Here is a 24,735-nt window from a genome sequence, read left to right on the forward strand (position 1 = left end):
GAGAGACCCAGACCTAAACTGCTGGCCGCCCGCGGGCCACATTGGGGAGGTTTGCGGGCCACAGATGGCCCACAGGCCGGGAGTTTGAGACCTCTGATCTAAATCATCAATAAAGATATTGAACAGAACCAGACCCATAACTGATCCCTGTGGGATCCCACTCAATATGCCCTTCCAACTTGACTGTGAACCACTGGTAACTACTCTCTGGGAATGGTTTTCCAACCAGTTATGCACCCACCTTATAGTAGCTCCATCTAGGTTGTGTTTCCTTAGTTTGTTTAGAGAAAGGTCACTCAAAACAGTATGGACATCATCAAGGCTTCAGAAAGAGGTTTATATACCAGAGAGCAAGTTAGCAGTCTCCAAAAAATAAATTGGCTCAGAAAAAAAAAATTGGCTTTAAAATGAACTAACCAGATTTGGAAAGAGGCTGAGGTTCAGTAACACATATTAGCTCACTGCAATATCTTTCCCAGATCTTAACAAACCCTTAGAAAATCAAAGATCCAATGGCTTGAGCACACCATCCATCTCTTCTTAGGGAAACAGACCCAGATTTTGACAGCCATTATTGTTACTTTGTTCCATTTTTCAGTCTCTCTTTTCTCCTTTCCTTCACTTCTTTACGGTTCTCTGTTGTTTTTCCTTGACGGTTTGATCATCAGGTGCAGAAGAAATAATGCAGAGTTGCCTTTTGCCCAGATAATGTTTTTGTGCTTAGTACCACCTGCAATTTGAAACTGACAGTGGTTGTGTCCATCCGTGTCAGGTTAACTTTTAAATACAGACATTACTTTACCTCTGTATTTGGCATTGAATGAATACTGTGTCCAGTTCTGGTATCTGCAATTCAAGAAGAGGATGATTATTTGGAGAAAGTTCAGAGAAGAGCTGCAAGAATAATCAAAGAATTAGAAATCATGCCTTATATGCGGAATCAATTTACCTTAACAAAGAGAGAGTTAAGGGGTGACATGATCACAGTCTGTGAGTACCTTCCTGGGGAACAAATATAATAGAGGGCTCTTCAGTCTAGCAGTTAAAGGTATAAAACAATGTAATGGTTGGAAGTTGAAGCGAGACAAATTCAGACTGGAAGTAAGGTATACATGTTTAACCATGAGGGAAATCAACAATTGGAACAATTTCCCAAAGGTTAGGGTGGATTCTCCATCACTGGGAATTTTTAAATCAAGATGTGGATATTATTCTAGAAGATATGCTCTAGTTCAAACAAGAATTATTTGGGGGAAGTTCTATGGGCTATGTTATATGTCAAGGTATTATTCCCACTTTGAACTTTAGCATCCAGAAAGTGGGGACCTGCATGTACCCCTCTAAACTTAATTCCTAGCTTAGATCTGATAGCTTGCCACCATCCAGAAATTCCAGTGTCTGGTACACTCCCTGTCGACCCAAACCCCTTGGGTCTTAAAACAAAGGGAAATAAACCATTTCCCCTCCTTTCCCCCTCCCAGACTTCCCTGAGACATAGGGTATGTCTACATCTACAATTTTGCAGCGCTGGTTGTTACAGCTGTATTAGTACAGCTGTATAGGGCCAGCGCTGCAGAGTGGCCACACTTACAGCAACCAGCGCTGCAAGTGGTGTTAGATGTGGCCACACTGCAGCGCTGTTGGGTGGCTTCAAGGGGGGTTCGGGGAATGCGAGAGCAAACCGGGGAAGGAGACCAGCTTCCCCGCGGTTTGCTCTCGCGTTCCCCGAACCCCCTGCAAACCGCAGGGAAGGAGACCTGCTTGCTCGGGGGTTCGGGGAACGCGAGAGCAAACCGGGGAAGGAGACCTGCTTGCTCGGGGGTTCGGGGAACACGAGAGCAAACCGCAGGGAAGGAGACCTGCTTGCACGGGGGTTCGGGGAACGCGAGAGCAAACCGCAGGGAAGGAGACCTGCTTGCTCGGGGGTTCGGGGAACGCGAGAGCAAACCGCAGGGAAGGAGACCTGCTTGCATCGGGGGTTCGGGGAACGCGAGAGCAAACCGGGGAAGGAGACCTGCTTGCACGGGGGTTCGGGGAACGCGAGAGCAAACCGGGGAAGGAGACCTGCTTGCACGGGGGTTCGGGGAGCGCGAGAGCAAACCGGGGAAGGAGACCTGCTTCCCCACGGTTTGCTCTCGCGTTCCCCGAACCCCCCTGCAAACCGCGGGGAAGGAGACCCGCTTGGCGGGGGATTCGGAGAACACCGGAGCACACCGCGGGGAAGGAGACCTGCTTGATTACCAGAGAGGCTTCCTCAGGTATGCTGGGATACCTGCTTATTCCACGGAGGTCAAGAAAAGCGCTGGTAAGTGTCTACACTTGATTACCAGCGCTGGATCACCAGCGCTGGATCCTCTACACCCGAGACAAAACGGGAGTACGGCCAGCGCTGCAAACAGGGAGTTGCAGCGCTGGTGATGCCCTGCAGATGTGTACACCTCCTAAGTTGCAGCGCTGTAACCCCCTCACCAGCGCTGCAACTTTGTGATGTAGACAAGCCCATACACTGATCCAAACTCCTTGGATCCTAAAACAGAGAGGAATTAACCTTTCCCCCCACTCCTTCCTTTTCCCGCACCAATCCCTGGTAAGTTCAGACCCAATCCCCTTGAGTTTCACACAAGGGAAAAAAATCAATCAGGTTCTAAAAAAAGAAAGCTTTTAATTAAAGAAAGGAAAAAAGTAAAAATTATCTCTGTAAAATCAAGGTGGAAAATGTTTATAGAGTCTAAGCTTATACATAGACTAGAGGGACTCCATCCCTCGTAGCCTAAGTTACAAGTTGCAGCAAACAGAGGTAAAATATCCTTCTAGCAAAATACACATTTGCAAATAAAGAAAACAACCATAAAGACTAATCCGCCTTCTATCTAGTACTTACTATTTTGAACATGAGAGACTGTTTTAGAAAGATTGGAGAAAGATCTGGTTGCATGTCTGGCCCCTCTTAGCTCCAAGAGAGAACAAAGAACAAAACAAACAGCACAAAATGAAGACTTCCCTCCACCAAGATTTGAAAGTATCTTGTCCCCCGATTGGTCCTTTGGTCAGGTGTCACCCAGGTTCACTGAGCTTGTTAACCCTTTACAGGTAAAAGAGACATTAACCCTTAACTATCTGTTTATGACAACCTTCCTGGGGAACAAATATAATAGAGGGCTCTTCAGTCTAGCAGTTAAAGGTACAAAACAATGTAATGGTTGGAAGTTGAAGCGAGGCAAATTCAGACTGGAAGTAAGGTGTACATGTTTAACCATGAGGGAAATCAACAACTGGAACAATTTCCCAAAGGTTAGGGTGGATTCTCCATCACTGGGAATTTTTAAATCAAGATGTGGATATTATTCTAGAAGATATGCTCTAGTTCAAACAGGAATTATTTGGGGGAAGTTCTATGGCCTGTCTTATACAGGAGGTCAGATTAGATGATCACAATGGTCCCATTTGGCCTTGTAATCTATTAATGTATCTATGAATGTAACTCTTCAGCTCACATCATTGTGGGTACACTATCTCAGTGCAAGAACTTTCAGAACTGGTTGCCTTCAGTGTTCATTTAAGGTAAAGGAGCCAATCTGCTGTACCCAGCACATGGATATTGTTGTGTTCATCCTTGCCTGAGTCATCCTTACACAATTCATCTTCCTAATCTCATCAAGTGAGTGTGCATCACTGACTAAGATGAAGGCATTCATGCTTAATAATATTATACATTAGTTATATTACACAGTTAATAACTGTAAGTATTTAATAGTAATCAATAATTGTATTTATAAAGCACCCACTCATACAAAAGCTCTCTGCGTGCTGAACAACAATCATAAAAACAAATTTTCATTAAGTGAAAAGTAACATATGTTTGAGTTCAACAATAAAATAGCATTGTCTTTAGTCTTTTGAAGAACCTAGTAAAACAAACAATTTAAATTTGTTTTAGCTGGAGTTCATACTTTGGGATCCTGTCAGTGAGTATGGAAAAAAGTAGCTATTGGAGCTTACATCTGCCCCAGCTAACCCAAATTCATAGCTATGAGTTATTTACAATGCAGTGATCAGGATTTGTAGAGCTGTGATTTACAGATATTGCAGACCTCGTATCCTTTAAAATATTATTCCTGTTTTATTTTTCTGATATTGAAGAGACGGCGCTACTAGACATCCTAATAACTGAGAATTAGTGATAAACACAGGGATTGCTTTCCTCTCCAATGCCCAAAAGAACTAAAAGTAAATTGAGGGACAACTCTGTGTTCCAGAATACTTTTGCCTGCTCTAGTCAAAATTTAATTAAAATTCTAGTGGAGAGCTCATGCTGTAGAACTGAAGAATGACCTTAGTACAAATCCGAAATTGGTTAAGTAGGAAAAGCCATTTCAGGTGTTGGCATTTAACCTTTTGCTAGCATGTTGCTGCTCGAAATCAAACCTGATACTGTAACTTAAAATCCTAGGGGGCAGAAAGGTCCATTTCAGAAGAATGTGTAGGGCATCCTTCCAATTAGTAATGAAAGTTGTGTGCAAAACTCCTTTCACGTCACACTGAAAACACAGAGCTTGATAGCTATCCATTTGAAACAGTTGTGACTAACCTGATCCAAAGACCACTGAAGAACTTTTCCATTGACTTCAGTGGACTTTGGGTCAAGACCTGTATAAATGGGGGAACATCCAGTTATTTCCACTATTCAATAGAGTATCTCTGGCACTTCCATTTTCATTCCCTAGGAGTTATTTTTTAAAATATGTTAATCACAAACAAGGGTTACAAAAGTAATACTCTGAAGGTCATTTGTGAAACCTCCATATGTGGGATCATTATAGTATACATGCTCTGTACATTTTAGTCACGAGAGAGTGACTTTACACACATGAGCAGATCTGATATTTTGTCCAGCAGAGGGTAGTGGAATGCTCTTAGAATGCTCTTTCTCTGTGTGTGTGTGAAAGAAACGTCACAAATGTGTGTACATTGTATAGATACTATGTGTGTTCCTATCAAAGGCCTCTGTACAATAAATTCAGTGGTTGTAATTATTTATATTACCGTAGCACCTAAAAACCCTAGTAATGGACTAGGACTCTATTGTGCTAGGCACTGTACAGATGGCCCATGACTCAGAGTGCTTACACTCTAAGACAAGAGACTACTGATGGATTCAGACAGGAGGTGGAGCACAAGGAAACGGTGGGATAATATTGGTCAATATAATAGACAGCACTCTGAGCACACCAGCTGGCTAACTATTGTCAAGTTTGTTTTTGTAGACATCACAGCCAGGAAGGATTTTGAAGATGGATAATGAGTTAGTTTTGCAGACTGTTATAGGCATTAGGGGCATCATGGGAGAAACCAGGAAGATGCTTTTTTGAAAATTTAACAAAGGCGCAATGGAGGTTGGCATCATGGAACAACTGGAGATAGGAGCAGACATCTTCATAGTGAATGAGAGATGGTATGTAGAGTGGTGATAGGCTGGGAAAGCCTTGAAAGTAAAGACAAGCTGTGTATGTTTGATGCAATAGAGAAGGGAGAGCCAATTCAGGGATGCAAAGAGAGGGGCAACAGCCTAGGACCGTTATCTTTGCAGCAGCATTCTGGAAATGAACAAGGCAAGATTGCATTTGTCAAGGCTAAGGGAAAAGGATGTTACAGTAATTAAGATGCGAGGCAGTGAGAGTCAAGACAAGAGATGTAGCCCCCTGAGTGGATAGAAATGGCCATATCTTTGAGGTGTGATGCAGGAAGAATCAGCAAGATTTATACATTGCTTGGATATGAGGACCTAGAAGGAGCTACAAATCTAAGATAATGCTCAGGTTGTGGGGCTGAGTGACAGGCAGGATTGTAGTGATGTTCACCATGATCAAGAAAGGAGAAAATGAGGAGGTCGTGGAGTGGGAAGATTAAGAGCTCTGTTTTAGCCATGTTGTGCTTGAGCTGACAGCTGGACATCCATGAGGAAATGTCAGAGAGCACACCGAGATCTTAGTTGGACAAAAGGAGACAGGTCTGGAGTAGAAAAAGTAGGTTTGAGAGTCATCAGCACAGAGATGGTAGCTGAATTTGTTTTGTGTATGAAATTATGAAGAGATAAGGTACACAGGGAAAAGAGAACCAATTATAATAACTGGTTATTTGTATTACAGTAGTGCCTAGAGGTCCTAATCCTGGATCAGAGGCCCATTGTGCTAGGTGCTGTACAAAGACAGCCCTTGCCCCAGTTACTTACAGTATAACTTATAGTCTGTTCAGAGCTGTTAATATATTATTTTTGAACTCCATGGTCTCCAGCTTACTATAATAGCTTTTTCTTATTCCATGTGTTTCATATTGCAGATGGTAGCCTCCATCATTATTCTGTGACGTTCTGCACTGTGAGGGAGATCCACAATCAGATAGATCTTTTCCTTTTTTAACTTCTATAATTTCATGTGGAAATATTTGGAGACGCTTGGGGAGGTTTATTAGGAATTTGGGTGATTCTCGGGAAGTCAAGTGGGTAGAGACCTGGAACAGGAGCTCCTGGATTGGCCAGAGTAAAATCAGGACATAAGTCTATGGGAGGTGGTGTGGTTTGGGGGAACTGGGGCTTGTAGTGGATGGAAGAAGTAAATCAGGGCTGAAAGAAATCTTTTCAGAACAGTGGCAGAATTTGCACTGGCATGTGAAGGAAACTGCAGCTTGCAGAAGGGGAGTGGGGGAGGAATGCTGGAATTCTGCTGAGGTAGAGAGGAAGCAGGAGAGAGGATGAGGTCTGAGAAGGGGATATGCATAAGTTTCCAGCAGATGACCTGAAGCCGTGTATATCTTCCAGGTGAGCATCCTCACTTGCCATTGAAATCAATGAGAATTGTAGATGCTCATTAACTTCAGGAAGGGCTCAGCTCTTTACTGGACCAAGATCCTTGTAAAGTTTGAAGTGAATTAGGCATAATTCCTTACCTTATGCTCAGGGTTTAACTGATCGCCATATTTTGGGTCAGGAAGGAATTTTCCTCCACGGCAGACTGGCAGAGGCCCTGGAGGTTTATCACCTTCCTCTGCAGCATGGGGCACGGGTCACTTGCTGGAGGATTCTCTGCACCTTGAGGTCTTTAAACCACAATTTGAAGATTTCAATAACTCAGGCATAGGTTAGGGGTTGGTTACAGGAGTGGGCGGGTGAGATTTTGTGGCCTGCATTGTGCAGGAGGTCAGACTAGATGATCATAATGGTCCCTTCTGACCTTAACGTCTGTGAGGTAAAAGCTATATAGCTCTTAAGCTTCACAGCAGAACTTCTTAAGGTGTACAGGGGAGAGGTTGCCTTGTGCAGACATTTTAAAGTGTGTAGGACAGGGCTATTGGTGACTAACCTAGCACTTACATAGTATGGAATATTGAATTTAAAATGACTTAATTAAAAAAGAATCCTAGGAAATTTCATTAGAAAACAAAGTTGAAAGTGTTAAGATTGCCCAGTTAATCACTCAGAAGTAAAAAAAAAAAATGACAAAATTACATTATATATTATCCTAATATTTTGTATAATTTTAGCTACACAAGTGTAACACCTTGAAGAACTGAGTGCTTTTCTGTGCATGCCAAACAGCCCTGTGATTCCTTGGCTTTTGACTGCTCAACAGAGCAACCTTAACATTCTCCATGTGTTGCTTTTTAATGGAATATAATCTAATTAAATTTAAATATTTAATTATTTAGTGTCAAGATTTAGGTTTATCTTTGGAAGCAACACAGGGATAATCAGAAATACTAAGTATGTACTAATTTCTTGCCTGAGGTAATTAAGGGAAGTAACTGTATTAATGCGGTTACATGACAGGAGCACTGCCTGCTTCTACTTACAGAATGCTTTGCTCCTTTGGGTGGGTGACTGTGTACTCTGCCCATGTGGTAGGATAGTACAAAACCATATATTAACTAAAAGGGAACTATTAAGCCCAGAATAGATTTTGAGGCCCTGTCTTGATTTTCTTAAACAGACAACAAGAGAATATTAATATTGGTCTGTAATCGGTCTTTGGAAAGGATTGGTGAGGATAAAAGTATTCAGAAGACAAAGTTGAAAATTCAGCATAAACTGTAGAAAGAACTCAGAAATCTTAAAATAAATCAAAATTGAACAACCCCAAATCTGAGGATCAGAGCAAAAGAATGGATAATTCACTTGTCAGAAAGAGAAATGACATTCATAGGACAAGCTCCCTGAAAAAAGGCCTTTACTGCTAAGTCATGCCACAAAGCACTGACATTGTACAATTTGCATTTCAAATTAAGGTGCTTCTGAAGCACACAGAAAAGGCAAACTGACAAGGACTTTGCAGAAAGTTCATGCATGAGGTGTAATGTCTAACAAATACAAGTACAGAACTCCCTGCAGTGGAAAAAAGTGAGGAAAGAAGCAATTGCAGAACTTAAAGTGAATAGTAACTGAATCCTACTCACCCTGGGAGAATAGGGAGATATAGTCACACTTTATCTCGAGTTGAACTAAATTGTTTTTTAATGGTAGAAAAATCCTGTCTATCTGAGTAACAGAAAAGCTGTATCTAACTGGCCCCAACAGGCTCTCTCACAAGTGGTTTCCTATTGTGAAACAACATTCTCCAAAGCTAATTTCATAATAAAATAAAGGTTGCTTCCAAATGATTTTCAGTTTTGAAGTTGTAGTATTTAAAAACTGAATGGTTGCCTTTTTCTGTTGCAAGTGTCCTAAGCGGTGAATGGCTTTTCAATTTTTAAAGATTTTTTTTATATTTCTTTTCCTTTTCTCCCTAGATTTCCTCTCCCTCCCATTATTCCATCCCATTCTTTGTTCTTCTCTTCTCTCTCTTTTCATCTCAACCCTTCGCTTTTATTCCGTCCTTTTGTGCTTTAAAAGGCCCTCAACACATGTTGAGTGCTATAAAGTAAGTCAGCCCAGTTTTCAAATCTGTTTGACCAATTCTTATTCTGATGAGAACATAGTAGCATTGGTTAAAAAAAAATTCCTGTTACAGCACAGTCTTGAAATCCAGGTAATATAAGGGCCCCAGTTATACCTGTCCATGAACCATATCATTCCCACCACAGACACCTGGCTGAAAGGCAGTCCCCAGTGGATGTAGCCAGTCTCTGTGGCTCTCTCCCTGCAGCCACTTGCGTATGAGTCAGGACAAAGAGGAGTAGCAGGTGCATGCTGTGCTTCAGCTGGTGTATGGTTCCTTGGGGACCATTGCCTGATGGCACAGGATTGGTGGATAGCTGACACTTGTGCCCCCGTGTCTCTCCACGCAGTAACCTTCTTTCCACCCACTCTCAAATTTTCCCTTCGCTCCAAGGGTATTTGAGAGGCATCCGGGCCTGGGGATCTTGGGTGTGATGGTGGTGTAATGAATTGCACTCGCATGGTGTTCTTGGGACACTTGGCCTTGATATGTCCCAGGTCATTACACTTAAAGCATCTTCCATCTGATGGGTCACTGGGCCGAGGTGAGTTACTGGAGACTGGTGAGGTTGAAGGGTAGGGTATCTGTGGCTTTACTTGGGTGGTATGTGGGGTCTTTGGCTGTCCTCGGTTGTAGGGTTTATGGTCTGTGTGCCCCCTGGGGTAATCGTTCCCCTTGACAGTAGCTTTTTTGCTTTCTGCCAGTTCCATCCATTTGGCTCCAATCTCCCCCGCCTCAGCGATATTCTTGGGGTTTCCATCTTGTATGTACCGTGTGATGTCTTCAGGAACACCATCCAAGAACTGCTCCATTTGTATGAGGAGGTTCAGTTCTTCCAAGGTTTGAATGTTGTTTCCTGTTAGCCAGGCCTCATAGTTTTTTGCAATGTAGTAGGCGTGTTTGGGAAATGACACCTCTGGTTTCCACTTTTGGGTTCTGAAGCGCCGACGGGCATGATCTGGGGTTATCCCCATCCTGTATCTGGCCTTGGTTAGAAAAAGTTTATAGTCATTCATTTGGTGCTTAGGCATTTCAGCTGCCACCTCTGCTAAAGGTCCACTGAGCTGTGACCTCAATTCTACCATGTACTGGTCTTCGGGAATGCTGTACCCAAGACAGGCTCTTTCAAAATTTTCCAAGAAGGCCTCGGTGTCATCACCTGCCTTGTAGGTGGGAAATTTCCTGTGCTGTGGAGCAATATTTGGCGCCGGGTTGTTAGGGTTGGCTGGCACATGCAGCCCAGCTTTTACCAACTCCAGTTCATGTTTTCTCTGTTTTTCCTTCTCTTCATTCTCTTTTTGTTGTTTTTCCATTTCTTTTTGGTGTTTTTCCATTTCTTTTTGGTGTTTTTCCATTTCTCGGTGGTGGGCCAACTCTTCTTCTGCTTGTTTCCTTCGGTAGGCTATCTCTTCTTCTTCTAGTTTTCTTTTGTGTGCTGCCTCTTGGGCTGCCTGTTCTCTTTGGAAGGCTGCCAGTTTCATGCTTTCTTCCTTTTCTTTCATCTCCATCTGTCGCCTGTGTTCAGCTTCTTTGATTTGTTCTTCGGCGTCAATTTTTGCCTTAGAAGTCATGGTTCCTGTTTTCTTGTGTTGGGGTGCCCTCCGGTGTTTATCTTCTGAACTGCAGGTTCTGTTGCCTCCTGAAGTCTGCCTAGCAACAGTGCTTTTTTCCTTTTCTCTCTCTAGCTAATGTTCAATGAAAGGAAACCAGAAAAACCACTTTATTTGCATGCATATAAGTGCTGTTACTTGCCTCCTAATGGGAGGGCTATTGCATGACAAAAGACGCTCAACAGCCTCTTAATGGCTTCTCGCTTAACATGCAAGCCACAAACTGCCAGAGAGAGCAGAAAAAAAAAATTCTCTCTGGTTCCCTTTTAAAACCAACTGTTTCTCTCTGCTAAAAAGCCCTTAGCAGAGAAAAGAAAAATATAATATTCCTACTGGCTTCTGGATTCTGTCTATCTCCCACCCACTGCCACCATGTAATAACCTTAGTCCCAGATTTGGACCTTAGCGTCCAAAATATGGGGGTTAGCATGAAAACCTCCAAGCTTAGTTACCAGCTTGGACCTGGTACCTGCTGCCACCACCCAAAAAATTAGAGTGTTTTGGGGCACTCTGGTCCCTCTGAAAAACCTTCCCTGGGGACCCCAAGACCCAAATCCCTTGAGTCTCACAACAAAGGGAAATAATCCTTTTTCCCTTCCCCCCTCCAGGTGCTCCTGGAGAGATACACAGACACCAGCTCTGTGAATCCAAACAGAGTGAATCTCCCTCTCTGTTCCCAATCCTGGAAACAAAAAGTACTTTCCTATTCCCCCAGAGGGAATGCAACATCAGGCTAGCAATCCAACACACAGATCTCCCCGATTCCTTCCTCCCACCAATTCCCTGGTGAGTACAGACTCAATTTCCCTGAAGTAAAGAAAAACTCCAACAGGTCTTAAAAGAAAGCTTTATATAAAAAGAAAGAAAAATAAGTACAAATGTTCTCTCTGTATAGATGATACAACACAGGGTCAATTGCTTAAAAGAATATTGAATAAACAGCCTTATTCAAAAAGAATACAAATCAAAGCACTCCAGCACTTATATTCATGCAAATACCAAAGAAAAGAAACCATATAACTTACTATCTGATCTCTTTGTCCTTACACTTGGAAACAGAAGACTAGAAAATAGAACTACTTCTCCAAAGCTCAGAGAAAGCAGGCAGGCAGACAAAAGAAAAAAGACAAAGACACAGACACTCAATTCCCTCCACCCAAAGTTGAAAAAATCCAGTTTCCTGATTGGTCCTCTGGTCAGGTGCTTCAGGTGAAAGAGACATTAACCCTTAGCTATCTGTTTATGACAAGGGGCTAGCACAGAAAATCAAGGAGCTGTAACTGGTTGTTCTCATTTTCACCCCTCTCCTAGGCCACCCTGGATGGCTGTGTGGAAGAGGGGAGCCATCCTTTATAGGCAGAGTCAGTGAGGCACCTCTCCTGCTCTCCCAGGGGCTCCCACAGCTTTCTAGTGATACAAGGATGTGGTTATTGGAGTAGCTGCTACAGCACAGGCACAACAGCTCCACCTGATCCTGGCTTAGATGCAAGCTGTCTGTGAGGTAGAGCTCTGCAGAGAAAGGCCATTCCATTTCACAGAGAGTTTCAGATTGCAGAATTTGGCACTTCCAGGCTGCTGCTGCTAGTCATCCCACCTGGCAAGCTGAAGGGAAGCCAGGAGCCTGCAAACCCTGACTAACCTGGAAGCCTCAGCCCTTGAGAGCTCTGTCTTCCAGTTTCCCATTTTGCCATCAGACCACCAGGCACTCTGATGAGGAACTGGAAGCCTTGGGAACTCTGTCCCGTGGCAGCACACCTGGAGAGTTCCGTTAGAGCTGGGATCCTGAAATCCCTTGGAGTCCCACTATGCGGCAGCCTGGGAGATTTGGACCTTGGGAGTTGGGGCTTCCAGACTCTTTACTCCATCTTAGCCTGCCAGGCAGGCTGCCGAGGGGCCATGCTGGCAAACTGGCAGGCAGCCAGGCAGCTTTTGAAACCTTCCTGGTTGGCATGGTCCTGTTGCAGCTTTGTTGAAAATGGAATCATCTCCATGAAATGGTTTGATTTCAACATATTGGCTTTCTCTGAGGAAAAATGTGTTTCACTGAAGAATTTCTGACCAGCTGTATTCGGGAGCATCAGTGAAGGCTATTGTGGAGATGGCACCACTTTATCGCCTCCCCAGTGCTTTAGGTTAAAAGAGAGGGACCCGTTCAGGGAACACGTTTCAAATTGTAATCAAATACTAGTTTTCTCCTTAACACAGTTACCCTTGAGGGCTACAGTGTAGTGTCTTGAAGGCCCCTGGTTGGACACCACTGTTCTGTGGGTTGGGTTTTGAATGTGTCAATCGTTGTAGTGTGTATTTGCAATTCCTTGGGAGTTGAATCCATGCACACAGCTCTGGCATACATTTGAGTATTCTTTGGGGTTACTGGTGAAATTTAAGAATGCTGGGGTCCATACTGATATCTACTAAAGCAATAAAGGTTATGATGTGCACAATACTTTTTTGTATGTTATGTGTAAGCCACATCACTGTGCCTAAATACATAATATGTGAGTAATATACTATATGACATAAGGTTGCAAGACCATTTCCATTTTAAGATCTCTTTAAAAACCCCTTCTATCTTTGTTACAATAACTTCTTTTGGCCTGCAAACTCTTAGGTATATTCCATGCCAAAGTGATTTTTATGGGGCATAAAATTTAAAGCAAATCATCTACACAAATTCAAGGTGTTAATGCTCTTAATTTTCCATTTCTCTTCCTCACCTACTCCTTTCAGCCTATCTTTCCAATCCCTTTTTACTTCTTGTTAACTGGTATAGCTTAGTCTGCTGTACTGTAAAAAAGTTTTAATATATTCATGGTGTATACCAGGGGTCAGCAACCTTTCAGAAGTGGGGTGCCGAGTCTTCATTTATTCACTCTAATTTAAGGTTTCGCATGCTGGTAATACATTTTACTGTTTTTAGAAGGTCTCTTTCTATAAGTCTATACTATATAACTAAACTATTATTGTATGTAAAGTAAATAAAGTTTTTAAAATGTTTAAGAAGCTTCATTTAAAATTAAATTAAAATGCAGAGCTTTCCCCCCGCCCCTGGACTAGTGGCCAGAACCCGGGCAGTGTGAGTGCACTGAAAATCAGCTCGCGTGCCACAGGTTGTCTACCCCTGGTGTATAGTTTCAAGAGAATAAACTACTCGACTTTACTCAGACTTCATATTGGAAAAAGCTATAAATTATCTTCCTAGATGCAATCAGTGCAAAAATTCAGCTTCTCCAATAACACAGTGCAGGGAGGAATGCAAAATGTTCTGAAACAGCAAGTCACCTGCAGTACCTAAAACTTAATTGTAAATTACGTCTGAAAAGATTTAAGTCTTTTCTCCACTAGATTTCTAATTCTCCTCTGGCACAGACTGATCTTCCCTCAAAGACTTACGGTCAAACCCTGACACAATGTGAATTCGTGTAACTCATGGAATTCATGTAACTCATTTATTCATGGAATTCCTGGTCCAAGAATAAATGGCTATTCAATGGTAGTCATTTGACTTTCCGTTGGAACACAGCTCAAGGTTACAGGCAGATGAAATAGAACGAAATCATTAAGGTGGGGCTTCAGGCAAGCCATGGAAAAGAACTGTGGTCTGTTTTTACAAATGTATTTAAGCTGTGCTAGGTAACTGTAGCCTCTACTTCTGAAACAAGTAGTTCTTACTCTATTTGCTCTCCACTGCAGTTCAGTTTAGTATGCTCACGAGAGCCTGAGTAACAGCTAAACTGGGAATCACATGAGAAGAGTCTGGAGTCAGTAACTGAAGCTTGCTATAATTTTCTTGTTTTGTTCTTTCTGTTTTATTTTAAACGCTTTTAGTTTCACATACCACAGCTTGATGATCAGTGGGACCAGGACAGATTGGTAGTTTACCTAATATTCAGTACATGGAAAGACTCATTGCAAAGCACAGAAGTCCAAGGAGACAGAACTATCTGTTCACCCAATTAGAAAATAGTGTTCCATAACTCCCTTGTCGCTTTGACACTCCCTCATTCACGGAATAAGAGAGTCAGATGCTTTATCTGCAAATTGAGCATTCTTTCGCTGCATAATGTAGTGATAGGGCAAATGTAATCTTTGTGCGAATTGTTCTCAGAGGACCAACAGAGAAATTACATACATGACTCTTCGTAAAGTTTTATGAACTATGGCAAACAGGACTGTGCTAGAATACACTTGAATCTTTGTGGCTATATCACCTTATTTTGAGATCACACCAACTCTTACAAGCTAAGCAGCCAGAAAAATTCAACGGGAGATCTCAAAGGAACAGTTGGGTGCTGCAAGAAGTATCATTAATAATGTGGGAGATAGTGCTCTTTTTTCTGAGTTAGTACTGAACCAGGGCTCGTGCCGTGGCTTTTAATCTCTCTTCTTTGATTATTTGTCCTTGCACACCACAGAGATGTACAGATGGCCTGTGACGTAGAAAGTGGAAAGGAGGAGGATAGGGTATCAGTAGCAGAAAACTACTGGCTGTAGTATAAATACATTTTTCAAATCTCATGGCATGGCTAGAAGCAGAACATTAATTTCCAGAACAGTTCCAGCTAGTAGGCAGGATCTGAGTTTTCTCTGCATAGATACACAGTTGCTGTAGTGTCTGAGCTCTCTGTTGGTCTACTACACCAATACACTCAGATTTTCTGCATCTGTGATGGTCGATTCTGCGTTCAGAGTGGACAAATGTAATATCTTCTCTGCTTGAGCTTCTGCCACCCTGAATCCTTGAGGGGCTGGACATACTTGGGGAGCTTCTGGCTGCAACTTGCATTTTGGACCCACATCCATCATGGCTGATGAGAGCTTGTGGGAAGGAAGCATTGGTTCATTGTGGGTGGAAATGATGGTCAGTGCCCCCCTTGAGAGGGCAAGGTCCCATCACCTCTTATGTAAGTTTTTATTACATATTTACTAAAGAAACCAGCCCCGTATTTTCACAGTCTTGCCTGTTATTGCCCTGTTCCTACCCTGTTATTTTATGATGCTAGAAGGCATGGGGCAGGTATGGTAGAATATTGTTTGTTTTCTTTCGATTGAGAAACCACTTTGGCAATACAAGTAAATCCTAATTATCGGACTGGCTTGAGGATTTTATATAATCAGGATTCAGATATGAGTTTATCTGTACTTGAAGTACATGGAGTTCCTTGACTCCTTTCAATCTAGCTTTAGGCCTGGGATATGGCAGAGTCTGCAGTGATCCAATTGAGGGTTACTCTCATCACAACAGGCCATGATCAAAAGTGCATGCTGATTTCTTCAGCTCTACCAGTTGCCTTTGATACTGTGCATGAAGACATCTGATGGTTACAACTGAGACATGGGCTGTCTGATCTAATGGTCATAGCAGGAGTCAGGCTGGGTCAGATATCAGGAGGTTAGAGTCTAAGATATGCCAGAGGGCATACCAAGAATCATGGAGGCAGGCAGGGTCAGGTTACCAGGAGATCAGAAGCAGGAGAACCACAAATCAATAACCAGAGTGGGAGCAGAAGCAGTAGCAGGAAGCAGTAGGCTCACAGTGCAGAGCAAGATGGGTCCCAGCTGCATGGACAACTTCCTGTTCTTGTGCTGGATTTATATAGACGCTGTGGACCAGTCAGGACCCCCAGCCTTCTGCCAGTCAGGTACCAGGATCGGAGTCTTCTGTCGAGGTTCAGCTTTGCCCTAGCAACTGTTAGCAAGTTGCTGTATGGCAGGCTCCAGATTTGAGACGCATGGTCCCTGACAATGATGGCCATTGGCATTTGCAGGGTAAGGTTATGTGGAGTTGTGGGCAGTGGACTCAGGGGCTAGCCTAGGGCAATTCCTCATCTGCCCCAAGGCTTTCTTGTGTGCCCTACTACAAGGTTCTGTTCTGTCACCCTCCTGTGCATTGTTTTTGTGAGAATGCTAAAGGAGATAGTGAGGTATTATATGGTGTGGTGCCATCAGTATGGGGGTGACATTGAGCTTTACATCTCTTATCCTTCTAGGACAGGGCATTTTTTTGTCTTTTGACTGTTGCTTGGGATCTGAGACATGAACAGGAAATATGACAGAAGTATTGTTAGTAGTTTACTGAAAATGTCTTGACTATAATCCATCTGGAAGAGATGATAAATAGGATAACTGCTGCTTAATCAAGGGGATTTGGCCCTCTTCTGCTACCAAGGTGTGTAGTCTGTGGGTCTTGTTTGTTTCCTGCCTGTTTCTGGTGCTTGGATACCGGAAGTGATCAAGAACAATCTTGTACAGAAGCGCTGAAATATTTCAAGATGTATTAGACTTTAAAGCCATGACTATTTTTATTATTCTTTGTTATTTTATCATCATGGAACTCAGGTATCTACATTATACATGTGACTTTGCCACACACAGTTGATTTATACAGATTATCCCCAAAAAGCGACAAGGTATATTTTAGAGAGTTCCATATTTCCAATTTTACTGGGAATGTTTTTTATTTCCCTCTCCCTGTAAAGTCCAATGCCTTAGTTATTGTCAATCCAACTGTACAGAGCTGAGACAGAGCCATAAGCTTTTCTATATCTGGACATGTCACAAGTTGTAAAGTCTGATCTCAGGCATTTTCAGAGCTAGAAGTCAATGTAGGATCCCTTTGGGAAGCTGGGAATTTCTCCTCCCAGTAGTATAAAGCACCCATTTCCATCTGTGCAGGCTGCAAGATATTGAACTTTGAATTCATTACATTTTTAGGTATAAAAATACCGGTACAGGACTGAGAAGTTACAAAAGTGGATGAAAATACTGTTACTCACCTTTGTAACTGTTGTTCTTCGAGGTGTGTTGCTCATATCCATTCCAATTAGGTGTGCACGCGCTGCGTGCACGTTTGTTGGAAGATTTTTACTCTAGCAACACTCGGTGGGTCGGCTGGGTCGCCCCCTGGAGTGGCGCCGTTATGGCGCCGGATAAATACTCCTGCCGACCCAACGGCCCTTCAGTTCCTTCTTGCCGGTTACTCCAACAGAGGGGAAGGAGGGCAGGTTTGAAATGGATATGAGCAACACATCTCAAAGAACAACAGTTACAAAGGTGAGTAACCGTCTTTTCTTCTTTGAGTGCTTGCTCACATCGATTCCAATTAGGTGATTCCCAAGCCTTACCTAGGTGGTGGGGTCGGAGTGAGATGTTGCAGAATGCAAAACTGCTGAGCCAAATGCTGCATCATCTCTGGCCTGTTGAACCAATGCGTAATGTGAGGCAAAGGTGTGAATCGATGACCAGGTAGCTGCCCGACATATTTCCTGGATGGGAACATGGGCCAGGAAGGCGGCAGATGAAGCTTGAGCCCGAGTAGAATGGGAGTTGAGGTGGCTAGCCGGAACGTGAGCCAAATCATAGCATGTACGGATGCAGGATGTTACCCAAGATGAAATTCGTTGGGATGAGACTGATAGGCCTTTCATCTGGTCTGCCACAGCTACAAAGAGCTGAGGTGACCTTCGGAAGGGTTTTTGTTCTCTCAATATAAAAGGCTAGAGTCCTGTGATCGTCTAGGGTGTGAAGCTGTTGTTCCCGATGCGATGGGTGCAGCTTCGGGAGGAAGACTGGGAGGAAGATGTCTTGATTGACATGAAAGGCGGACACCACCTTAGGGAGGAAGAATGGGTGTGGTCGCAGCTGTACCTTGTCCTTATGAAATACTGTATACGGGAGGGGCCGCTGTCAAGGCCTGAAGCTCACATACTCATCTTGCCGAAGTAATAGCGACGAGAAAGGCTGTCTTCCAGGAAAGGTACAGCAACGAGCAGGTGGCCAGTGGTTTGAAAGGAGCACTCATAAGCTTGGCCAGCACCAGGTTGAGATCCCAGGTAGGGGTCAGGTGTCTGACTTGAGGGTACAAACGTTCCAGTCCCTTGAGGAACCTTGAAACTGTGGGGTGAGAGAAGATTGATCGGCCATTTTCCCCTGAGTGGAAGGCGAAGATGGCTGCCAGATGCACCTTTATGGAAGAGATCGCTAGGCTCTGTTCTTTCAGGGACCAGAGGTAGTCCAGGACAGTAGGAACGGACATCTGCCTGGGGACTGAGTTACACTGAGCACACCAGCAGGAGAAACGCTTCCACTTGGCCAGATGTGTCATTCAAGTGGAAGGCTTCCTACTGCCCGAGAGCACCTGTTGGACCGAGGCAGAGCAACGCAACTCAGACTGGCTTAATCACATGGCAACCATGCTGTGGGGTGAAGAGACTGCAGGTCCGGATGGTGAAGCCTGCTGAAGTCCTGTGTTATGAGATCTGGCCAGAGTGGCTGGGGAATCGGGCCTGCCACTGAGAGGTTGAACAACATGGTGTACCAGCGCTGCCTCGGCCACACTAAAGCAATCAGGATCAGGTGGGCGCTGTCCCTGCGGAGCTTGAGTAAGACTGTGTGGACAAGCGGAAACGGTGGGAAGGCATAGAGTAGGTGCCTCTTCCACGGGATCAGGAATGTGTCTGAGCGGGAGCCCGGGGAGCGTCCCTGGAAGGAGCAGAACACCTGGCATTTCCTGTTCTCTCGGGAGGCAAAGAGGTCTATGTGGGAAAACCCCCCGCTTCTGGAAAACCGAATGGATGGCGTCCAGACAATCGACCACTCGTGAGACAGGAAGAATCTGCTGAGGTGATCCACCACAGTGTTCTTGACTCCTGGGAGAAAAGACGCTACCAAATCGATCGAGTGGGCTATGCAAAAGTCCCAGAGGTGGACAGCTTCTTGACAAAGGAAGGAGGAGTGTGCTCCGCCCTGTTTGTTTATTTAAAACATGGTCATTGTGTTGTCCATGAACACTGATACACAACGGCCTTGGAGATGGTCTCAAAACACCTGGCATGCTAGACGGACCGCTCTCAGCTCCTGCACATAGATGTGCAAGGCCAGCTCTTGAGGTGACCAGAGGCCTTGAGTGCGAAGGCCCTCGAGGTGGGCATCCCAACCCAGAGATGACGCGTCCGTGGTTAGGGCCATCGAGGGTTGCGGTGGGTGAAATGGCATCCCTGCACAGACTAGAGTGGGGTTTAGCCACCAGGTTAGGGAGCCCAGAACCTTCCGGGGAATAGTGAGCACCAAATCCAGGCTGTCTCTCCATGGTTGGTATGTTGAAGCAAGCCAGGTTTGAAAGGGACGGAGGCGTAGCCTCGCGTGCTTGGTCACGAAGGTGCAGGAGGCCATGTGACCTACTAGGCTGAGGCAGGTGTGCAGCGATGTTGTCGGGAAGGTTTGAAGACCTTGAATAATTGAAGCCATTGCTTGAAAATGCGACTGCGGGAGGCAGACTCTGGCCAGATTGGAGTCCAGAACCGCTTCTATGGAGTCTATTCTCTGCGTGGGTGTCAGAGTAGACTTTTCTGTGTTGCTCATCAGGCCTAGGTCCCGAAGAGGTCTTTGACGATGCGCAGGTGCTGCGACACTTGTAACTGGGAAGTCCCTCGAATGAGCCAATTGTCGAGATACGGGTAGACGCGTACCCGACGACGCTGAGGGAGGCGGCGACTACAGCCACGCATTTTGTGAACACATGCGGAGCTGTAGAAAGGCCAAACGGAAGTACAGTGAACTGGAAGTGCTGATGGTTGACCACAAAACGGAGGTACCATCTGTGTGGTTGATGAATTGCGATGTGGAAATACGCGTCCTTCGTATTGAAGGCGGCATACCAGTCTCCCGGATCCAGGAACGGGATAATGGTCCCCAGGGTTACCATGCGGAACTTCAGCTTTATCATGAATTTGTTGAGTTCTCGCAGGTCTAGGATCAATTGTAGACCTCCCTTTGCCTTGGGGATTGGGAAGCAGCGGGAATAAAACACCTTGCCCCTCATGTCTTTTGGCACCTCCTCTAAGGCTCCCATGGCTAGGAGCGACTGGACCTCTTGTAAGAGGAATTGCTTGTGAGAGGGGTCCCTGAAGAGGGACAGGGAAGGAGGGTGGGAAGGCGGGATTGAAACAAACTGGAGGTAGTATCCCACTTCCACTGTGCGCAGGACCCAACGATCTGAAGTTAGCTGGGACCAGGCAGGGAGGAATTGTGAGAGGCAGTTGAAAAAGGGAGGAGAAGGATCCGGTAGAGCAACTGGTGGGCTGCCCTTGGGCGTCCCATCAAAAGTTTTACTTGGACCCCGCTGGTAGTTTAGGGGGGCGCCTGATTTTGAACTCCTTGAGGGCCAGACTGTCTCCGACGATTCCCTCTACCATGCCTTCTGCTTAAGTCCTGACGCGGCCTAGGCGGGGTGGTGTGGCTGGGGCCGGAAGGTCCTGCATTGGGTCACTGGTGTGTGCATACCCAGCGAGCGCATTATAACACGATTGTCCTTCAGACTGTGCAATCTGGGGTCAGTTTTATCCCCTGGCCTTCGAAGGACAAATCCTGAATAGTTTGTTGTAATTCAGGGGGAAGGCCTGATGCCTGGAGCCAGGAGATATGCCTCATCGTCACTCCTAACGCCAGAGTTCTGGCTGCAGAGTCCACTACAACCAGAGAGGCTTGGAGGGAGGTTCTTGCTACCTTTTTACCCTCCTCAAGTAGGGCCGTAAATTCTTGACGGGATTCCTGGGGAGGAAGCTTCATAAACTTCCCCAAGGACACCCACGTGTTAAAGTTATATCTACCTAGAGGGCTTGTTGGTTTGCCACCCTAAGTTGGAGGCCCCTGGCCGAGTATATTTTGCAGCCTAGAAGGTCCATGCGTCTAGCCTCCTTTGACTTAGGAGCTGGGGCTTGCTGGCCATGACGCTCCCTCTCGTTCACCAATTGCACCACTAAAGAGCATGGAGGTGGGTGAATGTAGAGATATTCATACCCCTTTGAGGGGACCATATATTTTCTCTCTACTCCCCTTGCTGTAGGTGGAATTGAGGCTGGGGATTGCCAAATAGCATCCGCATTAGCCTGTATGGTGCGGATAAATGGAAGAGCCACTCTAGTAGGTGCATCAGCCAATAGGAGGTCCACGACTGGGTCCTCTGTTTCATGGACCTCCTCCACCTGTAAGTTCATAGTCTAAGCCACTCGTCTCAAAAGGTCTTGATGAGCCCTGAGATCAATTGGTGGAGGGCCTGAGGAGGATGTTCCCGCCACCGCCTCTTCAGGTGAGGAGGAGGAGAGGCCCGGGACCAGGGGATCCTGTGGGGGCTCCTGCACTTGAGGAGCATCATCTGTGTCAGGTGGAACCTGGGTGTCTGCAGATGGTATCGGAGCCTCATCCATGCCCGTGGGGTGGGGGCGATTTACTGTCACCTCTGGTACCCGGTGTTCTGACGGGGCCGACCGTGGAGCTACTCATGGAACACCTTGGGCCTGGTGGTATGCCCACAGTGTCCAGAAGGACCAGTGATGAGGCCTTTGCTTGTGGCTCTGGCTCTCTGGAAATATATGGCTGGGGACATCAGAGTCATGCTCCTGAGGATAGGATGCGCTGCCAGCCTGTGATGACACCGATGTGTGTCTCGATAGCCACGGCAGTGCCAATAGACCCTGGGAGGGCGCCACTGTTCTGGAGGCTCGATCCCGGGGAGGTACTGGGGAGCGGTACCGGGAGCTATAACTGGTGCCGGGAGGTCGACCGGGATCTTGAGTCCCTTCATCTGGAGCGACTGCGGGATGCACAGTGCCGAGAGTGGTGCCGTGAGTCGGATTGGTACCAGGAGTATCTGGTCGGCGAACGAGATGTTGAATGGTGCCGCGCGTGCGATCGGTATTGTGATGAAGAGCGGTGCTGGGACTGCGAGCGGCGCCGGGAGCGGGAACAGCATGATCAAGAGAGTCTGTGAGACCGTGATCTTGAATGATGTCTTTCTGTTGGACCAACGGAAGGTGGCCTTAAGAGGGCCAGTTTTCCGATGGATTGTATGACCTGCACCACCGGTGCCGGGGGCTGAGGCCGTGTCGACTCCGTCATGGTGATGAACTCCCTTGCCGTGGAGAAGTTCTCCGCTGTAGAAGGGAGGGCAAGCTCAACAACAGCATGAGCCGGGGAGCTGTCAGGCACCGGACTCAACAGTCCTTGTGGGACCGGAATTGATGGTGCCACGCTTGGTGGAGCCGCAATCATTGGTACCACAGTCGATGGTGCCACGGCAGAGGACGGTGCCGGACAAACCAACTTCGAAGAGCGCTCCTTCTGTAGAGCTGAAGCAGCTGGAGCGCTATGTTGCTTCCTGGATCTCAGGGACAGGGAGCGGTGCTGAGCAGATGTCGGTGCCGGTAGCGGTCGGTGCCGAGGCTCCTTCTCGGTACCGGAGCGGTCCGGGGCCGAAGGGGCGCTCCTTACAGAAGCAGTCCGTTGGGCGCTCGGTACCGACGCTGCAGGAATAAGTGCCGACTCCATGAGGAGCTGTTTCAATCGAAAGTCCCACTCCTCCTTCGTCCTTGGTTTAAACGACTTGCAGATGCAGCACTTATCAGTAAGGTGGGATTCCCCTAGGCACTTGAGGCAGGAGTCATGGGGATCCCCTATTGGCATCGGCTTTTGGTACGCCGAGCACGGTTTGAATCCCGGTGCCTTGGGCATGGGCCCGTACTGGGGTGGAGGAAAGGGGCTAATCCCCGATCCTCCCTTAAACTATATACACTAACTATAAATACAACAACTAATACTAACTATAACTACAAGAACTTGAACTATACACACAATAAACAGCAAAGAACTATGAGTAGCTTGGATGTGGAGAACAGCAAAGCCGCGCTCCACAGTTCCAACGACCGTCACAGGCGGTAAGAAGGAACTGAAGGGCCATTGGGTCAGCAGACGTATATGTCCGGCGCCATAACGGCACCACTCCAGGGGGCAACCCAGCCGATCCACCGAGTGTTGCTAGGGTAAAAATCTTCCGACGAACATGCACGCGGCACACACACACCTAATTGGAATCAATATGAGCAAACACTTGAACTATATTATCCTCATTTTTTCAGATGGGGAAACCGAGGCATAGAGTTAAGTGACTTACCTGACGCAGCGAGGCAGTGGCAGAGTTAGGAGTAGAATCCAAATGTCCTGACTTCCTGTCTAGTGTCACATACATTTGACCACATTTCCACCCAGAGCCAGACCTAATAAAATAATAGAAAAATTCTAGAGACGTATGGAGCCCCTGAAGTTCTGTTTTCCTTAATTCAGGCTCGTAAGTGGTTTATTCAAATGAATTGATGGGGCCCGAATGGTGTTTCCTCATCCATTTTATCTGGCTCTTCTGTCTTCAGCTGAAGTCTTTCGTAGGCCTCGAAATCTGTTTGACTGCTCTAAAGTAGCTTTTACTTGGTTCACTCACAGTTCTCCTCTGAGATGTCTTCTACCCCTTCTTTTTCTCACTACCCAAGGAGAGTATTTACACAGATAACTTTTACAAGTTTTATCATACGCCAGGTAGTCCTAATGACCTTATACCCAGAGAGAGAAGATTGAATGGCTTGTACTATCATAGACCTGAGATCCTCCATTAACTTATTCAGTTGTCCTTTTCTGTATTTTTTTATACACTGCAGTTGATGGTTTATGCACAGTTTTAAAAGAGATGTTTTAAATGAAATAATTACAATGCAGTTCTCTCCTCCTGTGTGTTTAAATTTTGTAATAACTTGTTTGTTAGAGTAGCAAGGCAGAGTGGCCTCCCTCTGAGCTGGAGAGTGAGGGACCACTACACTCTCCATGGTGGGTGGAGCCAAATCTGCCCAGCCTCCCTCGCCAGAAATACCAAGACGGGACAGGAAGTATAAAAGGAGAGCCCTGGAGCTCAGTAGGTGCTGGGCCACGGGAGAGAGTAGACATCTCTTCCAGGTAGCAGAGTCCTGTGCAGGATCCCAGACCAGTCCCTGAGTGGACCAGGGCCTTGCTGCCGGAGGAGACAGAAGACCCCAACAAAGAACTGCAGTTGCCCCTGCCTGACTGCGAGGCAACCAGGGCCGGCTCCAGGCACCAGCTAAGGCAGCAAGTGCTTGGGGCAGCCAATACAAAGGAGCAGCACTCCGTCCACTATTGGGGCGGCCTGTCCAGGTCTTCGGTGGGAATTCGGCGGCGGGTCCCTCTTCCTGTTTGAGCTGCCACCGAAGTGAAGTGAAGGACTCGCCACCAAACTGCCGCTGAAGAATGGAGTGTTGCAACTGAGCTGCTGCCGAAGTGCTGCTAATTGGCTTCCCTCCCCGCCCCCGCTGCTTGGGGCAGCAGAAACCCCCACTCAACAGAGCCTCAGTGACTAAGTGGGG

The 24,735-nt window shown here is 45.9% G+C and overlaps 1 protein-coding gene and 1 long non-coding RNA gene across 8 annotated transcripts in view; one reads left to right on the forward strand and one right to left on the reverse strand.

Annotated features, from left to right (window-relative positions):
* The window catches only part of LOC127042904 (uncharacterized), a 347,285-nt gene that overhangs the window by 288,501 nt on the left and 34,049 nt on the right, over positions 1 to 24,735 (reverse strand). Inside the window, exons 2-3 of one of the 7 annotated variants that reach the window (XR_007772086.1) lie at positions 2,065 to 2,114; positions 1,742 to 1,757 (exon numbers count right to left, since the gene is read on the reverse strand). This is a non-coding gene — a long non-coding RNA (uncharacterized LOC127042904). The other 6 variants (XR_007772083.1, XR_007772081.1, XR_007772080.1 and 3 more) reach the window with 6 other exon arrangements.
* SLC2A13 (solute carrier family 2 member 13) overlaps positions 1 to 24,735 on the forward strand; it is a 366,744-nt gene that overhangs the window by 260,324 nt on the left and 81,685 nt on the right. The window lies entirely within an intron of this gene.

This window comes from Gopherus flavomarginatus, chromosome 1, assembly GCF_025201925.1.
Source record: "Gopherus flavomarginatus isolate rGopFla2 chromosome 1, rGopFla2.mat.asm, whole genome shotgun sequence".
Classification (NCBI taxonomy): Eukaryota; Metazoa; Chordata; order Testudines; family Testudinidae; genus Gopherus; species Gopherus flavomarginatus.